The sequence below is a fragment of the Triturus cristatus genome, chromosome 1_1 (genome assembly GCF_964204655.1).
Source record: "Triturus cristatus chromosome 1_1, aTriCri1.1, whole genome shotgun sequence".
In the NCBI taxonomy this organism is placed as follows: Eukaryota; Metazoa; Chordata; class Amphibia; order Caudata; family Salamandridae; genus Triturus; species Triturus cristatus.
In genome coordinates this window covers 900618755-900641015 of record NC_140579.1, presented here as the reverse complement: position 1 = coordinate 900641015, position 22261 = coordinate 900618755, and the positions used below count along the sequence as shown (strand labels likewise).

Below are 22261 nucleotides of genomic sequence, written 5' to 3'. Positions count from 1 at the left end.
GGCGAGAGAGAGCGAGGGCGAGAGAGAGTGAGGGCAAGAGAGAGCAAGAGCAAGAGCGAGGGCAAGAGCGAGGGCAAGAGTGAGAGAGCGAGAGGGAGAGAGCGAGGGAGAGAGCGAGGGAGAGAGCGAAGAGAGAGAGCGAGAGACAGAAAGCGAGGGCGAGAGAGAGAGAGCGAGGGCGAGAGAGAGAGCAAGGGTGAGAGAGAGAGCGAGGGCGAGAGAGAGCGAGGGCGAGAGAGAGCGAGGGCGAGAGAGAGCGAGGGCGAGAGAGCGAGGGCGAGAGAGCGAGGGCAAGAGCGAGGGCAAGAGCGAGAGAGCGAGAAAGAGCAAGGGAAAGAGCGAGGGAGAGAGCGAAAGCGAGAGCGAGGACGAGAGCGAGGGTAAGAGAGCGAGAGATAGAAAGCGAGGGCGAGAGAGAGCTAGGACGAGAGAGAGAGCGAGGGTGAGAGAGCGAGGACAAGGGTGAGAGAGAGCGAGGGCAAGAGTGAGAGAGCGAGGGCAAGAGCGAGAGAGAGAGAGAGAGCGAGGGCGAGAGAAAGCGAGAGCAAGGGCGAGAGAGAGCGAGGGCAAGAGCAAGGGCTAGAGAGCGAGCGAGGGCAAGAGCGAGAGAGTGAGCGAGGGCGAGAGCGAGAGATAGAGCGAGAGAGAGCGAGAGAGAGTGCGAGAGAGCGAGAGAGAGAGCGAGAGAGAGAGAGAGAGAGAGCGCGAGAGAGAGAGCGAGAGAGAGAGCGAGAACGAGAGAGGGTGAGAGAGAGCGAGAGAGAGCGAGAGCGAGAGAGAAAGCGAGGGCAAGAGCGAGGGCAAGAGCGAGAGAGTGAGGGCGAGGAAAAGAGAGGGCGAGGGCAAGAGAGCGAGAGGGCAAGAGAGCGAGAGGGCAAGAGAGAGAGAGGGCAAGAGAGCGAGAGAGCAAGAGAGCAAGAGGGCAAGAGAGCGAGAGGGCAAGAGAGCGAGAGGGCAAGGGCGAGAAGGCAAGGGTGAGAGAGAGCGAGAGGGCAAGGGCAAGAGAGAGCGAGAGGGCAAGGGTGAGAGAGAGCGAGAGGGCAAGGGCGAGAGAGAGCGAGAGGGTGAGAGAGCGAGAGGGCAAGGGCGAGAGAGCGCGAGAGGGAGAGAGAGAGCGCGAGGGCGAGAGAGAGTGAGAGGGCGAGAGAGCGCGAGGGAGAGAGGGTGAGAGAGCGCGAGGGAGAGACGGCGAGAGAGAGCGAGGGTGAGAGAGAGTGAGCGAGGGCGAGAGAGAGAGAGGGCGAGAGAGAGAGGGCAAGAGAGAGCGAGGGTGAAAGAGAGCGAGGGCGAGAGAGAGCGAGGGCGAGAGAGAGTGAGGGCAAGAGAGAGCAAGAGCAAGAGCGAGGGCAAGAGCGAGGGCAAGAGTGAGAGAGCGAGAGGGAGAGAGCGAGGGAGAGAGCGAGGGAGAGAGCGAAGAGAGAGAGCGAGAGACAGAAAGCGAGGGCGAGAGAGAGAGAGCGAGGGCGAGAGAGAGAGCAAGGGTGAGAGAGAGAGCGAGGGCGAGAGAGAGCGAGAGAGAGCGAGGGCGAGAGAGAGCGAGGGCGAGAGAGAGCGAGGGCGAGAGAGCGAGGGCAAGAGAGCGAGGGCAAGGGCGAGGGCAAGAGCGAGGGCAAGAGCGAGAGAGCGAGAAAGAGCAAGGGAGAGAGCGAGGGAGAGAGCGAAAGCGAGAGCGAGGACGAGAGCGAGGGTAAGAGAGCGAGAGATAGAAAGCGAGGGCGAGAGAGAGCTAGGACGAGAGAGAGAGCGAGGGTGAGAGAGCGAGGACAAGGGTGAGAGAGAGCGAGGGCAAGAGTGAGAGAGCGAGGGCAAGAGCGAGAGAGAGAGAGAGAGCGAGGGCGAGAGAAAGCGAGAGCAAGGGCGAGAGAGAGCGAGGGCAAGAGCAAGGGCTAGAGAGCGAGCGAGGGCAAGAGCGAGGGCGAGAGAGTGAGCGAGGGCGAGAGCGAGAGATAGAGCGAGAGAGAGCGAGAGAGAGTGCGAGAGAGCGAGAGAGAGAGCGAGAGAGAGAGAGAGAGAGAGCGCGAGAGAGAGAGCGAGAGAGAGAGCGAGAACGAGAGAGGGTGAGAGAGAGCGAGAGAGAGCGAGAGCGAGAGAGAAAGCGAGGGCAAGAGCGAGGGCAAGAGCGAGGCCAAGCGAGAGGGCCAGGGCAAGGGCGAGGGTGAGAGAGAGAGCAAGAGCAAGGGCGAGAGAGAGAGCGAGGGCAAGAGCAAGGGCAAGAGAGCGAGCGAGGGCAAGAGCGAGGGCGAGAGAGCGATCGAGCAAGGGCAAGAGCGAGGGCGAGAGCGCGAGAGAGAGCGAGCGAGAGCGAGAGCGAGCGATAGAGCGAGCGAGAGAGAGAGCGAGAGAGAGAGCGAGAGAGAGCGAGAGAGAGCGAGAACAAGAGAGAAAGCGAGGGCAAGAGTGAGGGCAAGAGCAAGGCCAAGCGAGAGGGCCAGGGCAAGGGCGAGTGAGAGCGAGGGCAAGAGAGAGAGAGAGAGCGAGGGCAAGAGAGACAGAGAGAGAGAGCGAGGGCAAGAGAGAGAGAGCGAGGGCAAGAGCGAGGGCAAGAGAGAGAGCGAGGGCAAGAGCGAGGGCGAGAGAGCGAGCGAGCAAGGGCAAGAGCGAGGGCGAGAGCGCGAGAGAGAGCGAGCGAGAGAGAGAGCGAGAGAGAGAGAGAGCGAGAGCGAGCGAGAGAGAGAGCGAGAGAGAGAGCGAGAGAGAGCGAGAGAGAGTAAGAACAAGAGAGAAAGTGAGGGCAAGAGCGAGGGCAAGAGCGAGGCCAAGCGAGAGGGCCAGGGCAAGGGCGAGTGAGAGCGAGGGCAAGAGAGAGAGAGAGAGAGAGAGAGAGCGAGGGCAAGAGAGACAGAGAGAGAGAGCGAGGGCAAGAGAGAGAGAGAGAGCGAGGGCAAGAGCGAGGGAAAGAGAGAGAGCGAGGGCAAGAGCGAGGGCGAGAGAGAGAGCGAGGGCAAGAGCAAGGGCGAGAGAGAGAGCAAGCGAGGGCAAGAGCGAGGGCGAGAGAGGGAGCGAGCAAGGGCAAGAGCGAGGGCGAGAGCGTGAGAGAGAGCGAGCGTGAGAGAGAGAGAGCGAGAGAGAGAGCCAGAGCGAGCCAGAGAGCGAGCGAGAGAGAGAGAGAGCGAGAGAGAGAGCGAGAGAGAGCGAGAGAGAGCGAGAACGAGATAGAAAGCGAGGGCAAGAGCGAGGCCAAGCGAGAGGGCCAGGGCAAGGGCGAGTGAGAGCGAGGGCAAGAGAGAGAGAGAGAGAGAGAGCGAGGGCAAGAGAGACAGAGAGAGAGAGCGAGGGCAAGAGAGAGAGAGAGAGAGCGAGGGCAAGAGCAAGGGCGAGAGAGAGTGAGGGCAAGAGCGAGGGTGAGAGAGAGAGCAAGGGTAGGAGCGAGGGCGAGAGAGCTAGGGTGTAAGAGCGAGGGCAAGAGTGAGGGCGAGAGCGAGCGAGGGCGAGAGCGAGGGCAAGAGAGAGGGCAAGAGAGAGAGGGCAAGAGCGAGGGCGAGAGAGAGGGCGAGAGAGAGGGTGAGAGCGGGGTGAGAGAGAGGGAAAGAGCAAGGATGAGAGAGAGGGCAACAGCAAGGGTGAGCGAGAGAAAGAGAAAGTGAGGGCAAGAGCGAGGGCAAGAGCGAGGGCAAGAGCGAGGGCAAGAGCGAGAGCGAGGGCAAGAGAGAGCGAGGGCAAGAGCGAGGGCAAGAGCGAGGGCAAGAGCGAGGGCAAGAGAGAGAGCGAGGGCAAGCGAGAGGGCCAGGGCACAGGCCAGGGCAAGCGAGAGGGCAAGGGCCAGGGCAAGGGCCAGGGTCAGCGAGAGGGCCATGGCAAGGACCAGGGCAAGGGCCAGGGCAAGGGCCAGGGCCAGGGCAAGGGCCAGGGCCAGGGAGAGGGCCAGGGCAAGGGCCAGGGCAAGCGAGAGGGCCAGGGCAAGGGCCAGGGCAGGCGAGAGGGTCAGGGCAAGGGCCAGGGCAGGCGAGAGGGCCAGGGCAAGGGCCAGGGCAAGCAAGAGGGCCAGGGCAAGGGCCAGGGCGAGAGAGAGGGCGAGGGCCAAGGCGAGAGAGGGCGAGGGCCAGGGCGAGAGAGAGGGCGAGGGCCAGGGCGAGAGAGAGGGCGAGGGCCAGGGCGAGCGAGAGGGCCAGGGCCAGGGCGAGAGAGAGGGCTAGGGTGAGCGAGCCAGAGGGCGCACGGGAAAGCGAGCCAGAGGGCGCACGGGAAAGCGAGCCAGAGGGCGCATGGGAAAGCGAGCCAGAGGGCGCATGGGAAAGCGAGCCAGAGGGCGCACAAGAGAGCAAGCCAGAGGGCGCACGAGAGAGCGAGCCAGAGGGCGCACGAGAGAGCAAGCCAGAGGGCGCACGAGAGAGCGAGCCAGAGGGCGCACGAGAGAAAAGGAGGGCGCACAAGAGAGAAGGAGGGCGCACGACAGAGAGAGGGCGCACGACAGAGAGAGGGTGCACGAGAGCCTGAAAGCCAAGCAGACGAAGAATCGCATCTCAAAAAAATGGCATCTAGGAACTGATAAGTAATCCGGCAACAAACTGGCACAAGTATTTTAATCATGCTCTTGAGGCCCTGGAAGCATGTGCAATCCGGACAGGCCACCTGCCGGTTCTCATGGTGGCAAAACTGCTGATTAAACAAGCTAGACTAATATCAACAAATTGTGATGTACAGACAGTGAAGAAATTGGGTCACGGATGGGTGGATTCTATGCTGTAGAAGCCCGGGACCCTCCCACCCTATTTTTCTTGGTCTCTCAACTGGCTTATGAAACATCAGCTAATGGGCTTGCGCTTCAGATTAATGCCTCTGGAGTCCTATGGGTATGTCCAAAGAATCTGAATGACACTGACAAAAATGATGCTTCTGTGTGAAGGGAGAAGAATCACTGACTCATGTACTCTGTATCTGTGATGAACTGCTCCTTCTAAGGAAGTTCTGGCTTTGATTGATTTGGCGCATTTGAAATGTCTGGACTTGCCGAGGCCCCGTAGAAATGTGTCTAATAGGTGAATCCGCACAGCCAGCCGCTCGCTTTGTGAAATTCATGAAAACTGCAGTTGCTTTACTAACCTCTCGGCAGCAACTGCTGAGTTTCACACCTGTACATTGATTTACTGCCCAGCGCTCTAAAGGACCAAAATCAAGTCCTTCGCCCGACCCCCTCCTCATTTGGGCTAGAACAAAAACTGAACGGGAGCAAAGGGAAGCCTTTTCAGTCTATAATGGAACAGCTCGCTTAGTGCTAATGTTCTCTCAATGTATTTTGACGGTTCATTTCTTTTTGTTATGGTTTTAGTAAAAGCTTTATTTATATGTATTTATTGGTGATGTTCTTCCCTCTTTCAGGGGTCCCAGATTGTAATGACTTCAATTAATTATGAAATAAAGTAGTCTGCCTGAATATTAAAAAAGGTATGCACTTATCTAAATTGCTACTTTCTTAGAATAACCGGGTCGAACAGACCGGTATTAAACGGAACTACTCTGGCGCTCAACTTAAATGAATAGTAATGTGACACCAATGGTAAATAACAGTAATCCTAACGTTATTGTCCTATACTTGACAACTGCACTGGGACCCAAGGAAAGGAAGCACAAACATGGTTCAGTCAACTAATTTGAATGATCGAGCGTTCCAATCCAGTTTACATTCTCCTCCCTCAAAAAACATTGCTCTTGCCTCCAAAGACAAGCGATTCCCCTGACTTAAAATTTAGTTGCATACAAAAGACTTGTGAACTAGTACAATATATAGAACAAATCATTTTTAATACTTTTGTAACATGCTTTAAGTCCTTCTTTAAATAAGAAGCATGTTTTGTCATGCATAGAAAGAGAGGTACATTTTTTAGATCAGTTATTTCACCTTTTAGTGCATACAGATGGGGCTTGTACAGAAATCCTAGCAATCGTGAAAACAACTGCATGGTTTGCTGGACTTGTGGCTTATCAAATAACATTTCAAGTTATGGATTTTCCCCAGTAACCCATACACAGCCTTGTAGCAAAAGACACTCTGGTACTGACAATTTTTAGAGAGCCATCACTATGCCTCACCACAACAGGTTGAGTGCTACAATTAAAGGTCAATCCAATCCAACTCACTTGCTGCTCTCTGCCTCCTGTGTCTCCTCATTCCTCTGGCTTTCATCCTAGACAGGTCACGAACAATGTCCAAATGACGTGCAGTTGTGCAAGAGGTGACAGAAAAAGGAGGAAAAAAAGAAAAGATGATACAAAAACTAAAATTAATATAAAAACTATTAACACATCGATCACATTTTTAGCCTTTGGTTGCTGATCGGTTTTGCAGGATATGGTACTTAACAGGTGGTACAATCGGTTCCTCTTGGACACCAAGAACATCAAGTAAGGAAACACCAGCGCTCTGTTTCAGTAGTGGAAGAGATTAAAAGTGAATAAAAACTCAATATCAGTGCAGAAAACAAGTTTAAAGAAGCATTGGCATAGCCAATAGGTCTCGCCTTTGGGACCTTATGTGTTTAGCCTGAACTTTTGGCTATGTTGTAGAGCATTGTGGTTGCTGTGCATCATGTTAAAAAGTTATATTAAAAAGTGTAAAGCATTTATGTTACCTTTATACAAACCAAGAAAACATTATATATAACTGAACAACCTGATTAAAAAAAGATTTTAATATAAAAATGTCTTCTGGTTTTTTTGTACTTGCACTGCTGGCAACTTCTTCCTGACTGTTTTCATGCTTGTTTGTTATAATTTCTTTTGTTATGGGGGAGCGGGACATAAATAACGGGGGAGTGGAGGTTGGAAAACAGTAATTTAATTAGAACACGAGCAGCGGACGGACACTAGGGGACAATCAACAGATGCCAGATTCCGAGGGCCGACTGAATTGATGATTAGGTGATGTTTAGGTGATGCTTAGGTGGAGCGTGTGAGAAAGAGGTTTTCTGTTGCAGTAACCCTCGCCCCTTTTTTTTTGTTGCCAGACTACTGATGCTCTTTGACTTGATGTGCTCTGGGGCCCTGCCAATCAGGACCCCAGGGCCTGCGTTCTTTCCCCAAAACAAAACCCAATTGGCATCTCTGGCCACATGTCAGCCAATGGTAAATGGTACCATAGGTACCCAGGGCACTGTAACCAGAGAAGGCCCCTAAGGACTGCAGCACTTATTGTGCCACCCTTAGAGGACCTGTACCCTGACACACACACACTGCCTTTGCAGGCTGAGTGTCTGGGTGCAGAACAAAACAAAGAGTCGACATGGCCACAAACCACTGCCCTGGCATACATCAGTCACCCCTCTAGCTGGGTGCCCTATGACAGTGGTGAGGGTACAGGTGCATGAGACCTGTACCCACACAGTGCCCAGGTCCATTCCTGGGCACTGTAAGTGCAGTGCTGCCATTTAGAGTATATGGTGCTGGGAGGTTGTCATTACGAACTCCACAGCACCCTAATGGCTACACTGAAGACTGGGAGGTTTGGTATCAAACTTCTCAGCACATTAAAGCCACACTGATGCCAGTGTGGGATTTAATGTATAATGCACCACAGAGGGCATCTTAGAGATGTAGAGATGCCCCCTGAAAAACGACCAACTACCAGTGACCTGACTTAGTGGCTGCGCAGGCTGCCACCACCAGACATGTTTCTGGACCCCTGGGTCGAGAGCCTGCTGCTCTCGGGGGCCTGAAACAATGCACATCCTGGGACGAGGTGCCAAGCCTCCTCCCCCAGGATGGGCAGGGTTCACAAAGGAGAAGCTTCAAAGGCATACCGCCTTTGTGAGCCTCTCCAGACCAGCAACTGGTCCCCACTGGTTCTACCCCCCACTTTGGGCGGGAGAACCGGCAGGAAAAACAAGTGAGGAAGAGAGGTGTACCCACCTCTGCCAACACCACCCCTAAGGTAGGGGAGGCGAGGTGAAGCACAACCTCGAGTTCCTGCCATCTTGAGGATGGTGAGACCCAGCCAACCAGGGACAGGCTCCTGCCTCCCTCCCACTGGAGAGTAGCAGAATAGGGGGTGTACCCACCCCAGGGAAGGGATCCATTGGTCCCTGCCCTTTACCTACCTGTAACGCCCATACATTTAGTATTTAGGGGGCACCCTGAACCTTACTTCCTCAGATCCAGCAACCACAAAAAAAGCAAGTAAATAAGGACTAGAAGCCGTGCAGAGCTAACAAGAGGATGACACCCACTAACTTGGCCCCAGCCCTACAGGCCTGTCTCCCCTTGAACGTGCTCCTGCGAAACCCCGGCGTGTCCAGCGGCCAGCAACCTCAAAAACCCTGGAGAACCTGCCTGCATTCACTTTCCAAGCTGTTTCACCGGACGTGTTTAAAGTGCAGCTTCTGGTGCCAGCCAGAAACCGCGAATCCAGCACACTCGGCACCCGTCGAGCCCGGCCAGTGTTTGAATGAACAAACACCACGCGGAGTTCCCCCCCAGCAATCCTGAACCGAGATCCGGCAACCCCTGACCTGCCTCGAGCCTCCAGATGACGCCTGCAGCCTCAATCCAGAGGACCCGCCCCCTACCGCGACCAGAGTGGGTAAGAAAATCCGACATCCATAGGCACCCCTGCACCCGATGCCCCACGGCCTTGTGTGCCCAACCCAGTGGTGCCTAACCATCCGTCTACATCCCAACTTACCCCTTGAAGTGGTGGTCACTCCTGGAAGATCCTCGTCCCCGAGCCTGCAGTGTTTTTTTTCCCCAGAGAATCTCCATTGAAATCAACAGGGCACCCGACCTCAAAACAGCACCCTGCACCCGGCCGCCCTAGTGCCGCTGACAGTGCCCCTTTTATGCTAACCTGGTCCCCAACTTGCCCTGAGCTTAACCCTAGGAGCTTTGCTCCCACAACCCCGTGGCCTGCTTGCCAGCCGCCACCAACCGGAGCCCCCCTATCCGCCATAGGATAACACTGGGCCTCAACACTCTGCACCAGGCCACCCTAGTGCCACTGGGGGTGCAACAACAGTGCATCACTGACCCTGAGAGACCCCTGAGTCTAACCCCAGAACCCCAATTCAAAAGACCGATTACCTACCTGGAAACCGATAACCTCTTTTTCCCCATAGAACAACATTGACACTTTTTCTTCCAAAAAGTTTCTAAGTGTCGACTTTTGAAAACTAAGAATAATCCTTTAAAATCTCACAAATAACCTAACCAAATTTTCTCAACTGTTTGCAGGAAAGGTCCCAGTGCTGAACCCAGGTGTCCAGCACTGACTAAGAAAAGTAACTAAAAAGTAATGTACCTCTGAATTGAATTTCCTTCCATAGGAGAACATTGGGGATTCTTTGTGAAAAAGTTTAGCGTCAACTTTTGAAATACAAAAATATTCTTTAAAAATCCTACAAACTACAAAAAAACGTAATTACTAATCTGTTTTAAGTATTTTTCCCAGTGCTGAATCTAGGAGTCCAGCACTGGATTACAAAAGTAACGCAAAAGTAACTTGCCTGTAAGTGAATTTCCTCACATAGGATAACATTGGTGATTCTATGTGAAAAAGTTTCCAAGTGTCAACTTTTTGAAATACAATAATATTCTTTAAAAATCGTACCTCTAACTAAAACGCATTTACTCACCTGTTTTCAAGAAATGTCCCAGGGCTGAATCTAGGATCCAACCCTGTGTTAGTAAAAGTAATCTGAAAAGTAATTAACCACATTTTACTTAAAAAGCCCATTCATTTGAATGTACTATACCTGCAATGTGTTGCAAACTGCTTACTTAAAACTGTAACCAAAACCAGTACAAGTTATACTGCAATTCTGAATTGTATTTCTACAAGTAATTTACTACTGCAAAGTATTGATATGCTTACCTGTGCCAGGCTTGCTTGGTTCTAGAAATAAAACACCAGTATGTTTTTTTATACACAAACAATTGGCCTAGAGTTCAGTTCTTGAGTGTGTTAATTCATTTGCTGACTGAGTGTGTAAATCAAATGCTTTACACTTTCCTCTGATACTGCCTTACTGCTCGACCAAGCTACCACTTTAGAGAGTAAGGTTCTATCTAACTTTAACCTCTGCCAAACCTCTGGAGACCCTTGGACTCTATACACACTGTACCTCACTTTGGTGCAGTATATATAGAGCCAGTTTCTTACAGTGCGTTGATGCAAAATGGAGGTGGTGAATGATGTTTGGTGCTCAGGTGGTGCCACTATATTGTGTGGATTGGAGGTACGTTGTGGACTGTGGAGTTGAAATATGTTGTTTGGTGTGTAATTATGTGGCGTGCATTGGAAATGTGTGGAGTTGAATTGTGTGGCCTGGAACTAGGGTGTTGAGTGAAATTATGCTTAGTGAAATTGTGTCATGGTATGTAGTGCATTTATGTTGCTTGGTGTTATGTGGCATAGAGTGGTATTATATGGAGTGTATTTATGTTGCATTGAGTAGAGTGTAATTATGTGATGTGTAATTATGTGGTACTGAGTGGTATTATGTGGAGTGTATTTATGTTACATTGAGTAGAGTGTAGTTATGTGGTGTGTAATTATGTGGCACTGAGTGTTATGTGGGGTGTATTTAGGTGTTAGGTGAAGAGTTACTAATCATCCTTCCCTATCCATAAATTGTCTATATCCTCTTTCTTCAGCCCAAGACACAAGGCGATAACTACTTTCACACACACAAGGATTCAATTTCCTCTGGCTGACTGGTTTGAGGCACCTATCCAGCCCCTATGTTCCAGTGATCATACTGAAGCTGCAGTCTCACCTAACCCTAAACAAGTACATTGCCAATAGGTACTAGGGTCACCAGCGACGGACGGATAACTTCCAGTTCCATGAATGTACCCACAGCCAGAAAATCTTGACTGAGAAGCAGATCCCAAGATGCAGAACCCTAAAGCCACAGTACCCAGTGAGTGGCAGCTTAGTAGTTTAAAAGAACGAAGTCTAGAGCCGCACATCTGTATCATTTGCAGAGGGGTGCACGTTCATAGTCTTATCTAGAGCTTAGAACATGAGAGACAGAGGTTTCAAAAGTATCCCCACTTTACCTGATAAATGTGCTCATTTCCTTTAATAAAGAGCAACACTGACAAGACAAAAGTGTTATTCACTGTTAATTAACGCCTTCCACACCATGAATTAAGTACTGACACATCAACCTCACTGCCCGCAAAGTCAAGAGCACAAAGAGTAACTCTAGGCTCTGCAAATGGAGGGCACCACCACCGAGGCTTAAGACCTATATAATAAACAACCTGCCCAGTGACCACTGAAGGCCCCAGGCTCCCAAGAACAGGCCTCACAAAACACACCCCTCTCCCCTTCTGGGCAGCATACCAGTCTGCTGCACTAAACTTACAAAAATAAAAAATAAAGCATCTGGTCACACTTCAATAGACTCACCTCACGGTTCTTGTATGGTTCCTCCAGCATTGCTTCGATGACAATGTCAAAGTCATCTGCGGCCATGATTGCTTCTACGTTGTAGGAGTGCAGGCAGTAAATAAGAAAATCTGAAAAGATATAGGAAAATTGTGAGAACTGGCCAGAAGGGAAAGGAGAAAGGTGGTGAGAAGGAAGGACAGGAGAAAAGCAAAATATAAGAAAGAAGAGTGGTGGGACGAAAAATAGAAGAGAGTGAGTGCATTAAGAGAGGAACTGAAAGTGGGGGTATGATCCAGGGAAGGGTGCCAATATACTAGGTAAAGATAATAAGGTGGAAATAGACACCAAAAGATACTGTTTAGAGACATGAGGCAGACGTGAGGGGAAAACAATGTAAAAGGACCAAGACACACCGCTGGAGACAGGAAAGGCAAGAGAGACAGTAGACAACAGAAGAAAAGGAAAGAACCAGAGCAAGAGACAAGGTAGAAAAAGAAAAGTCCTGAGTGTTAAAAATGTAATGGTGGTGGCAAGAGACACCAGGGCAAGGATCCCAAAGACGTCAGAGTAGCAAGGAGGACCCTCAGAGACAACACAGAGCCTGTGTGGGGGCTGTGGTGTCCCATTTGCAGTGAACTTGGTGTCACTTCAACAGTGGTCTTGCTTCAGATGTTTCCAGAATGGTGTTGGTAGGATGTACTGTGAAATTATATGTTGTGGAGATTGATGCACTAAAGCAGGATGTGCCCATGTCGTTGGGAGCAGGATCTTGTGGTCACTCAATGCTGGGGCAATTTCAAGTAAAATAACACATTGGAATACACCACAACTCCCTAGAAAAATCTAAGGTAAAAATCTGGGAGAAATGACCAGACTAAAAAGAAACTGCAGCGATGAATCAGTATTCTTGACAGAACTAGACAACTTACAAAACAGATTTGAAAACAGAGGATACTCTAGAACCACCCTAAATAGTGCCAAAAACAAAATACAAAATATACCAAGATCAAATTTGTTATCAGCAGGGCAGAAAAGAAAGAATAGAAATGGAAAACGCAAAATTGCCCTGGTGACGGAATATAGCACACACAGCCATCAAATTTACAATATTCTTCGGAAGCATTGGCATATTTTAAAACTAGACAAAACAATAGAAAAACATGTGACCAGGAATCCTATGATCTCACATCGAAGAGGGACCACCCTCAGAGAACTCCTCTGTCCTAGTTATCTGCCTCCCAAAAAGAACAAAACTACTTGGCTACCTTCGAAACCCAATGGCTTTTTTAGATGTGCCAACTGCAACATGTGCCAGTTTGCAGCTAATAAAACAACTGATTTTCAATACAACACCACAACAAAACATGGCATAAAACAGTTTATGAATTGCAATACTAATTTTGTGGTATATTGTATTATCTGCTGTTGTGGACTAATCTACGTTGGCAGCACAATTCGCCCACTTAGGATCAGAATCCAGGAACACTTCAGGGCAATACGGAATAACCTATGTAGTTACCCCCTTGCGGTACATTTCAATGAGAATCACACACTAGCTGAAATGGCAAAAATCAGGTTTCATGGAATTTCCCACACGATGAATGCCCTAAGAGGTGGTGATAGGACCCTCAATTTGAGAAGGACAGAGACGCAATGGATTATTAAATTACGAGCTGTTGAAATGGGGATCAATTTTGACAAAGAGCTCCATGTTTTCCTTGCGTAGCCATTCATGTCAAGTATTGTGTGATACCAAGAAATATGTATCAAAATGTCACAATAATGTTCTTTCTACAGTTCCCTCTGTCACATATACAACAATTACGTTGATGTCTTTATGCTGAGTTTTCTCCTCGTATGTAACTACGATTTCTATTTACTCTGAGGTTACATATTGTGTATTACCCTTTTTTCCCAATAGTTGTAAATGTCTTTTAGGGCGTTTTTACGTTTCCAAAACGGTTATGTACGCAGTGACTATTCCTGCTTTATATTTATACCAGACATTCTGTCTCATCCTTCATCTTGATTTTTCTCCGTTCTTCTTTCTTATTTACCTTTTTCAGTGTTTTATTTATGTGTGGTTGTGTGCTGACTTTGTTTCTGTTGTTTTCACTTTATAAACACTGGTGGTGGTTCGATATAATTATGTATATTATCGATATACGAACTCTTTCTTTTTCACTATTATGAAATAATTGTTTTTACTACTTGCAGAAATCGGATCTAACATTTTTGAGCAAAGTAAGATTACCGAGGGGTCCACTCTCTAGTCTGTTAAGAAATCCTGATTTACTCTGCAAAGATGGCCGCCACCTTTCCTCGTGGGAGCCATAGACAGATATTTCTTATACGAATTCGGAACCATTAAACTTCTGTATTATTCGAATTAAGGACATTGCTTTTTGAGACAAAAGCTTGAGAAGTTTGAATCTTGATTCACCCCTTATTACCGGTCATTTGGGCATTCTTCAGCCTATTAATCAAACACTTGTATTAAGAAAATGAGGGTATCTTCATCGTTCCAAGATGGCTGCTCTATTTTTTAGTCGAACCGATTGGCAACATTATAATCAAATTGACCAATCTTAGAGCTACTGACCATCGTAAACGCGTCTCGAACAATTTGCATTTCTCGCGCCACTTCTGCAATGCCATGTATATAAACACAACCGTAACTCGTCCTTCTTCGGTCTCACGTTGTGAAGCGGACACGGGAGGCGTCTTTCCGGCTGCATCTAACAAATTACGCGGTAAGTCTCTACTTAGATGCCCGAATACTTTAAGTTACTCTTTGATTCGGGATAATTACACAGCGAAGGTCTCACAAACTGTGGCACCGGTTAATGACCTTATTAAAACTGTTGTGAATATCTACAAACGCTCATTGGTCCCTCCTGGTGCTGTGTTAGAGGGAACTAGCCAACTCTAATAGCTTTTTCTATAGGCAATGTCATGCCCTATAAGGCCACAGCAACTGTTTCACCATGATGTATATTAATATAAATAGCTAAGTAATCTCTTTTTCAAGGTTAATTACTTATCGAAATGTTCGCAAACACTTAGCATCACGGTATTGGCGTACAATATTATAATCGGGCAAACTTAAAAACAATTGTAAACAATGCTCGCTGGTCTTTCTTCCCTGATCGAATTAGAGCGAACCTGCTGATTTTTAAGGTATCCTCCACATGTGTTTTCATGCCCAATGAGACCATGACACTATTTGTTTCTTTAAGACTCATGTTAATCAATAGTCAGCAAACACTTTCATGCAAGTATAATCACGCAATGGATCATTCTTTTGAAATATTCAGCTACACAATTTAAGCACACAATATCTTAACTAGGTCTGTCCAAATAGCCATGGACATTTTCTTAAAGTGCATGCTACATGCTTCCGACTTGCTTTGTCATGTATTTCTGTCTCCATGGCTTGTATTATCTTATAATCAAGTCATTTTTAGCTTGAAATATATTTTTAAAACATAACTACTCTCGAGTATTCGAATAAATCCTTTCCTATTTTCTTTTGCAGGGCTCATCATAGCCGGTTTTTTGACCTCACTTAGCACGGTGGAGCCAATAACCATATTAAGTAAGAAGGTTTCTAACAACTTGTTTTACTGAAACAATTTCTTGTTTGGAGATCTTATTCCTCTATTATTTCTTTATTATTTAGGAATTAATCAAATAATCATACGAAGAATGTGACAACGATCATTTACCTGAAAAGACAATATAACCAAGCACGCTGGCCATAGCACATCATAGTTTGGTCCGTTTTTCCTCAATATTAGGTATCGCAACATATATTCTTATGCATTAGACTAACCTAATTTTCTTGTCTTTTTATACCAATTTTTCATTTATTTCATGTGTCTTTTATTATTATTAGATACAATTGACGGAGACTTTTTAACTTTCAAGACAAGCTGTACAAATTTCAGATTTACCCCTTAGGAAACGGACAACACTTACAAACAATTATAAGGGTAATGATAACGGGAAACCTATCCCTCTTTCTTAACTAAACGCCTATATTTCTTAACCAATTATATATATTGACAATAATTGGTCCTCTGTTACTTTGCCTATCCGTAATGCAGCTCTCTTTTGAACCTTATACAGAATCTCCCTTACTATTGACTGGAGTTTTGGAAATATCGTTGGCAAAAGGTTTAAATAAACGACTGTTACTTGAGTTGTCTCTACCAACTTATATTAAAAGGTTGGTATCTATGCTCGATTTGGGATAATTGCTTAGTTACTCTCAGTAAATGACCCACTTCTTGCACATTCGGCATGGTGATGGGACAAACAATATCCTTTCTCCTCACTGCTTTCTTGTCTTTCTTATTTCTGATCGTTAGATATCACTTCTTTGGTCTTGCTTCACATTTAGGAGGTTCTTTTTAACTATATTTTCTCTCTCTAGGGTTTCTGTTCTTTTCCCATTCATCTTTTTATTAATATCCAATTCTATATCAACTATTCCCTTTTTTAAGATTAGCATAAAACTAGAAAAGTAAATGTTTAAATCGCATGATGTATTCTGCTCAGTCAACTAAGATCTTGATATTTTTTCTACAGCCCTGAGGAAGTCACTATACGTGACGAAACACGTGTCGGCTGTTATCCATCTGGAACTAAGATTTGGAGACCATATGGTCTCTTTTCATGAAATATTGAATGTTACCTATTGTATTAGGGATTTCTGAAGTGTACTCATGACTGCGATTCTTTCCTATTTCTGTAAACATTTGTAATTAAACTATCCTTTTTTTACATACTACTGTGAGGACCTAATCTGTTCTGCAGCCAGTTTCATTGTCAATATTCTGTTCTACGCTTCTGTGGTTAACAACCACATAAACTGTAACTGTAACTTTGGAGTGCCGGGATACCGTTGTTTAAATATCACCACAACTCCCTGTGTGGTTACTACATTATTTGGGCAACGAGCTATGCGATTCACCCAAGCGTCATTTCCTCAATGTGAAATGTGCAGGGTCTCTACTGACCTACATGTGTTCCAAGATGTCCTTAGTGGCTACAGGAAGTACAAGACATTTTACTTTTTTGTTTATTAGAACAGAAGAGGCGTGTACTTTGAAATGCATTTCCCCACTGGGAAACAATTAAGAGTGAAGCACACATGCTGTCAACCACCAACAGATTCCCCTGTGCTTGAAACCCCCAGACCAGTGCTGTTTTCTGTAACACAGAACACCCACCTCAGCGGGTCAGTGTGTTGCAGTGTGACTCCATAATGTTACGTGGGTTACACAATGTGTCATCCATTTTTGTGGTACACTGAAAGAGACACGATCACCGATCGTTTTATGCTTCAAAGGAGAATAAGTTTGAGACATTGCTGATCATAAAATTCACTGAGTCTGTACAATGAAGTTATTTTTGCAAACTGTGGAACTGACTTTTAAAAGAATGCTTACCCCGACTTTTTTAAATTGTTGCTACTGGATTGGCAGATACATTTCAAAAGGGCCTCTCAACTTTGACTTCACACTTTCAGTGTGTTTTACTTCTGTAACTTATTCATATATTTATGAAATGGTTCAGTCTTACCCACCGACTCCACCACAAGCATTCCCACTAACACAAGCAGACTTTGTAACGCCTGACAGAAATTATTTTACACTTCCGGGACCAGAAGTTGAGAGAGTTTATATCAAATTCCCTAACAGGCATGTAAACAAGCATTGAAAATGCAATAGGTCTGGCCTTTCATTAAGTTAAAGCCATTTGCTTTGCTATACAATACCATTAGCAAAGCAAATGCCTTTAACTTAAACAAAGGTGAGCCATATTGCATTTTCAATGCTGGTTTTTCTTAGCTCTGAATTAGCTGTTTCAGTTGGTGCACTTTTAGAGGGGGATATATCCTGCAGTCGATGTTTCAGAGCGGCTGCTCTCCTACTGTGCGATCAAATGCTCTGGAAACACAATCCTGTTCTCCCTACAGGGTCAGGTGCAACTCAGAGTTTATGCAATAGTAAAGGTGTTGTACAGGATACCAGAGGAGAAAGTCATGCTGACTCAGTGACTGTTGATTCCCAGCTCACACTTCTTTGTTCCTAGATGTCGTCTGTGTTTCTTTCTGACTTTCTTCTTTCATTGTCCGACCACACGCTTCTTTCCTTTCCCTCCTCCTTTGTTGCCTGTGTGTGAACGCGCTTTCCTTTCTTAGGCCTCGCAGACCTAGCGCTGGAGCGTGCATGCGCTCCTCGCTCTGCAAGGCTTAATGTCATCAGTACAGGGCTTTGAAAATCTCACCACCCGCTTGTGCGTGTGGTTTTCTTTTCATGACAAGCCATTGGCTTTTGCGTGCGTCTTTCTAAGAAAGACAGCACGCAATTGGGCAAAGGCGGGCACATGTCCCGCCTTTGCTCTGCCTACGGCCTATTGCTTGTGGTTACACGCACAGGCCACATCTGTTTTCAATTATTGTGCAGAGATGCGTGCGCGATAATTCAAAACAGATTACTCGCTGTGGCGCGCGCGCACCACTCGTTTCGATTCACCGTCTCGACTCAATGTGTGTGTTAACGATTGTCAGTATTTTCTCGTTATGCTTTTCACATATGTTCTGTTACTGGATATTAAGTCTTGCTGGCAGTGCTGTGTGCTCTCTGTATGTACTGTTTATTTTTACCTCTAATCTGTGTGCTGCTATGAGTCAGTACACGGTCTTGTCTCGGCTGTTAGGTTTCTGTCGCTTGCCTGACCGGCAAACTTTAAAATGTTCGTGTTCACAGAGGGGGCGGGGGCAGTGTAATATCTGCCGCCACGTGGTTTTTAGGTCTCGGCTAGCGAAGGCTGCGCTTGCGCAGTCTCGCTCGCGAGATTTAATGACTTGGAGAAGAGGGGCTTGAACCCGCCCCTCTTCTCCCCTCTTCTCCATTGGCTGGCCTCTTGAATGCTGGTCAGCCATTGGAGAAGAGGTCCGTCACTCCGAACAGGCCCCGTCCTTTTCGGATTCGGGGGCGTGTTTTTTGCAACTTTTCTAATTATCACCTCCAGCCAATGGCAAGAGGAGAGAAAAGAAAAACACGCCCCCGAATTCGAAACCGCCGCTGCCTTTCTCCGAGGCATTTCTGCTTCACCTCGGAGAAAGGCAGTGGTGTGCTCGTCCTCTCGTTTTTATTAGATAGAATACCGGAGTAATATGTCGGCCTGCTGTACGAAGATATCGCTGACGGGCTTGTTTCTTTTCCTTCCATTTCTATAAAATATTTGTACAGTGTATGACTCATCGGCGCTGCGTAGTCCTTCCTCTGTTTTGCTGCTTGGTGCGTAGAGTGAGGAGAGGGCGGACCCGGGTGTGGCCTTACATTCCTGGCAGCCTCACTTCGAGCCCCGCTCAAGCAGAAGCTGTACCTCCCCAGCTGTGCTCCTCGTCGCTGCTGATCCCGCCGTTGAGTAGGGGAGACGAGGGTGAACGACATTGATTACATGTGCTGTGGGAGCTAGAAAAATAAGATGGGCAACGGAAGAGGTGCTGTGGCGGGCCCCAGGAATGGGTGCCGTTCTGGGCTGTGGTAGCAAGGAGATATGACTGCAGCAGGAAGTGGAGACTGTGTTACGAGGGTAGTAGCGAGGGTGCTGTGGGGGCTATTAGCAGCGTCTGTGCTGCACGGCCTTTATGGGGACTGGGGGGGTCTGCAGGGAGTAGTTTCAATGGGACATTTCTGGAAGGATCATCTTTAGTGGTTTAAGTCACGAGTGGTCCTGTGGGGTTAACACGTTCGGGTGGGTGGGTCCTTTGAACTCGAGGAGTGAGGCTGTGGTGGTGACTTTATGAAAGAGGAGTGATAATTGTGAGTTATGTGAAACAGGAAGAATGTCTTGTGGACTGTAGTACTTTTGCTTCTCGGGATATTTGCAAAGGGAAATATGTTACTGTGTAGACTGGCATGAGCTCTTGCCTTCTAGATTAGTCTAATTATAGATTGTTTTCATTGGTAATACCACTTGGGGCTAATAAATAATAACGTCTGGTTCAATTCGAAGGGGTTAAATAAGTGAAGTTAAAGCAAAGGCCACTGTTCAAACTTACCCGCAGGCGTATTTAAGAAAATCTGGGTTTTATAGGCTGGGTTTTGACCAGACGAGTCTGAAGGTCTTGTGTATTGAGAATGTATTGCTATATCTAGATTTTTTTGTGAAGTTCCCACAAGAGCAGATTATTGTTTTTGGGAATCTAGAGTGCTATATAGATTCTTTTGAGTGCTTTCCCGTAGTTTTATTTAAAAAAATCTGTCAGCGGAAGATTAAGTATCAAAGACCAGTGCTCACTTTAAATAGAGTTTGCCATGTGTGTGAAGTATTATATGTGCTGAAGTGAAACAGCAGCTCTCTCTACAGTCGTAAACATTTAGATTAATGAGTGTGAGCTAAACGTGGACGTGTTTTAGCACGTGGACGGAGGTTTTCCTCTAAAACTAATACGCAGTGGTTTACCTCTAGGCGCTTGAGAGAAGTCGGTGTGTGTTATCGATCGATATATATCTGCCCTTAAGTGCCGGATCAAAAGAATTTGAGCCCAAGCTTTTGCAACTGGTATTTATCGAACGTTAGCCAGGCTGAGGCTTAAAAGCAAAACAGTGGTGCACAGAAGGAGGTGGGGAGTTGAATGATAAAAGGGCCATAACAAAAGTTGGGATACCACAGGAAAAGGTGATCTTAAAGAGGTTGGGAGTTAGTTTGAAGGGGCGTCATGAGGGATACATTAACTAACATGACTGAAGGCGTGCAGCCAACGTATTCGGGCCCAGAAGAACACTAGTCAATCACTATGTGTGTATTTAATTGTGTTCTAGTCTGCTACACTGACGTGAAACTGTGTAAAGCGAATATGCCGACCATCAAAATGTCAGCAAATGTTTTGCAAATTGAAATTATGTATATTTTTTGGATGCACATTAGAAATGTGTTTATTTCTGTATACGATCAAGTTGAGTCAAACTCCTATTGAAACCTAAAGTTTGTGAAAGGGAAACTCTTAATCATTATAACATCTCCAGGGTCTTTGTAGTTTTCTGTGCCAAAGATGGAAAAGCACTTAAACTAATATCCGAGCTGAGAAGCCTCTGTTATTATACAAGTTCAAGTGTGAAGCAATTTAACTCTATCTGTCTTCAAGAATGCCATTTGAATGTTTGCATCGGGCTCACCACATCGCATGTAACAGAAGTGGGTTGTCGTCTGTAAATCTCTGATCAAATATGTCATCCCAACAGCGCAATCAGTTGTCTATGTGCTGTGACAGGCAGTGCCGCAAGGGTTTTGTCTCTCTGAAGAGCAGGCAGCAGTAGCCTTTTAAAGGGCCTGGTGATACTTCCCTGTAACTGCCCTGCACCGTGCTCCCCTAGAGTGCCATGCAGCCATGCCACACACTGTTCCTCATGACTGCCAGGTGGTTGTGCATTGAGAATTTATATGGCTTAGAATTCCACTTTGGAGGCGTGGCAGTTGGGTTTATATTGGTCTCTGCATGGGTCTGTGGCACCCATAAGCAGTAAAACCTTGGAGTGCCACCAGAGGCGCAACTAGAGCCAAATTTCGGGGGTGGGTCTAAGAATTTTTCGGGGGGGGCTGAATCTTTAAGCAATATGCAGAGTGGAGCTGCAGGGGCTCTTAGAAGGGGTGAATCAACAGCGAGGCCTCATTAACATGCAAATGTTCTTTTAAAGACCTGTGAAGTGCTCGGGTGCGGCTGGCTGTGTGTGTGCCCGGGAAGCTGTCTCATCCTGGGCTGCTACACACGACGGGGGGCTGAAGCCCTTTGAGTCCAATGGGTGTAGCGCGCCTGAGTGCCACAAAGTTAATTACTCCATAAAGTTGTAGTGATTTTACATAGTGATCCTCTGGAGTCCACGAAGGGAACAATTTTATAGGGGTGCTTTTTAAACCTCATAACCTCAGTACACTTCCTAGCTTGAAGTGACTACCCTGGAGAATTTTGAAAAGTCAATACATAGTTCTAGCTTATGTAAAGAATCCAGGCACACCTTCCTTAAGAACCGGCCTTGCCACACCAAACCTTGATCCTGGGTTCTCTTGAGAGAAGCAACCCAGGGTTGAGGTCTTGAGCTCTCGAAACATACTCTTGGCCACTCAAAACTATGAGTGCCAGGGCAAGTCCTTCATCCTGTTAGACTGCCTTCTCTAATCCTGAGTTTTGCCCTCCCAGAAGCCAGAGCTCCAAGGGGAAGGAAGAGGAGCAGGCTTATTTAACGCCAGCTCTAGCTGTCTACTCCCTTTTTAGGTCTCGGCTAGCGAAGGCTGCGCTTGCGCAGTCTCGCTCCGAGATTTAATGACTTGGAGAAGAGGGGCTTGAACCCGCCCCTCTTCTCCCCTCTTCTGCATTGGCTGGCCTCTTGAATGCTGGCCAGCCATTGGAGAAGAGGTTTGTCTCTCCGAACAGGCCCCGTCCTTTTCGGATTCGGGGGTGTGTTTTTTGCTACTTTTCTCATTATCTCCTCCAGCCAATGGCAAGAGGAGAGAAAAGAAAAACACGCCCCCGAATTTGAAACCGCCGCTGCCTTTCTCTGAGGCATTTCTGCTTCGCCTCGGAGAAAGGCAGTGGTGTGCTCGTCCTCTCGTTTTTACGGGCCACTGTAAAATCAAATCGAAACTTTACTTCATTCCAGCTGGAAATTGATATTTCGTGCAAACAGTTCAAATGCATTACGCAGACTCTAATTAACCCGGATGTAGAAGCTACCGATTTTAGTTCACAAGGACTGTTTCAATATACAAACTTCCGTAGGGGCGGAGTTTATGGACCGTGGCACATAACTGGAACTGGAGGGGGGGGGTTATTTAACGTTGTGCAGTAATGTACGCGAAGAGAACAAACCTTTCACGCTGCTGGGTTCTTTAAGGTGTACATTTCAGCTTCCCCATGCA

The 22261-nt window shown here is 47.2% G+C and overlaps 1 long non-coding RNA gene across 1 annotated transcript in view; it reads right to left on the bottom strand.

Annotated features, from left to right (window-relative positions):
* LOC146871259 (uncharacterized) overlaps positions 1–11455 on the bottom strand; it is a 53591-nt gene extending 42136 nt beyond the window's left edge. The window contains exons 1-2 of the long non-coding RNA XR_014959532.1: positions 11345–11455; positions 6076–6122 (exon numbers count right to left, since the gene is read on the bottom strand). This is a non-coding gene — a long non-coding RNA (uncharacterized LOC146871259). The remainder of the gene's footprint in view (positions 1–6075; positions 6123–11344) is intronic.
* Positions 11456–22261: the final 10806 nt, after the last annotated feature.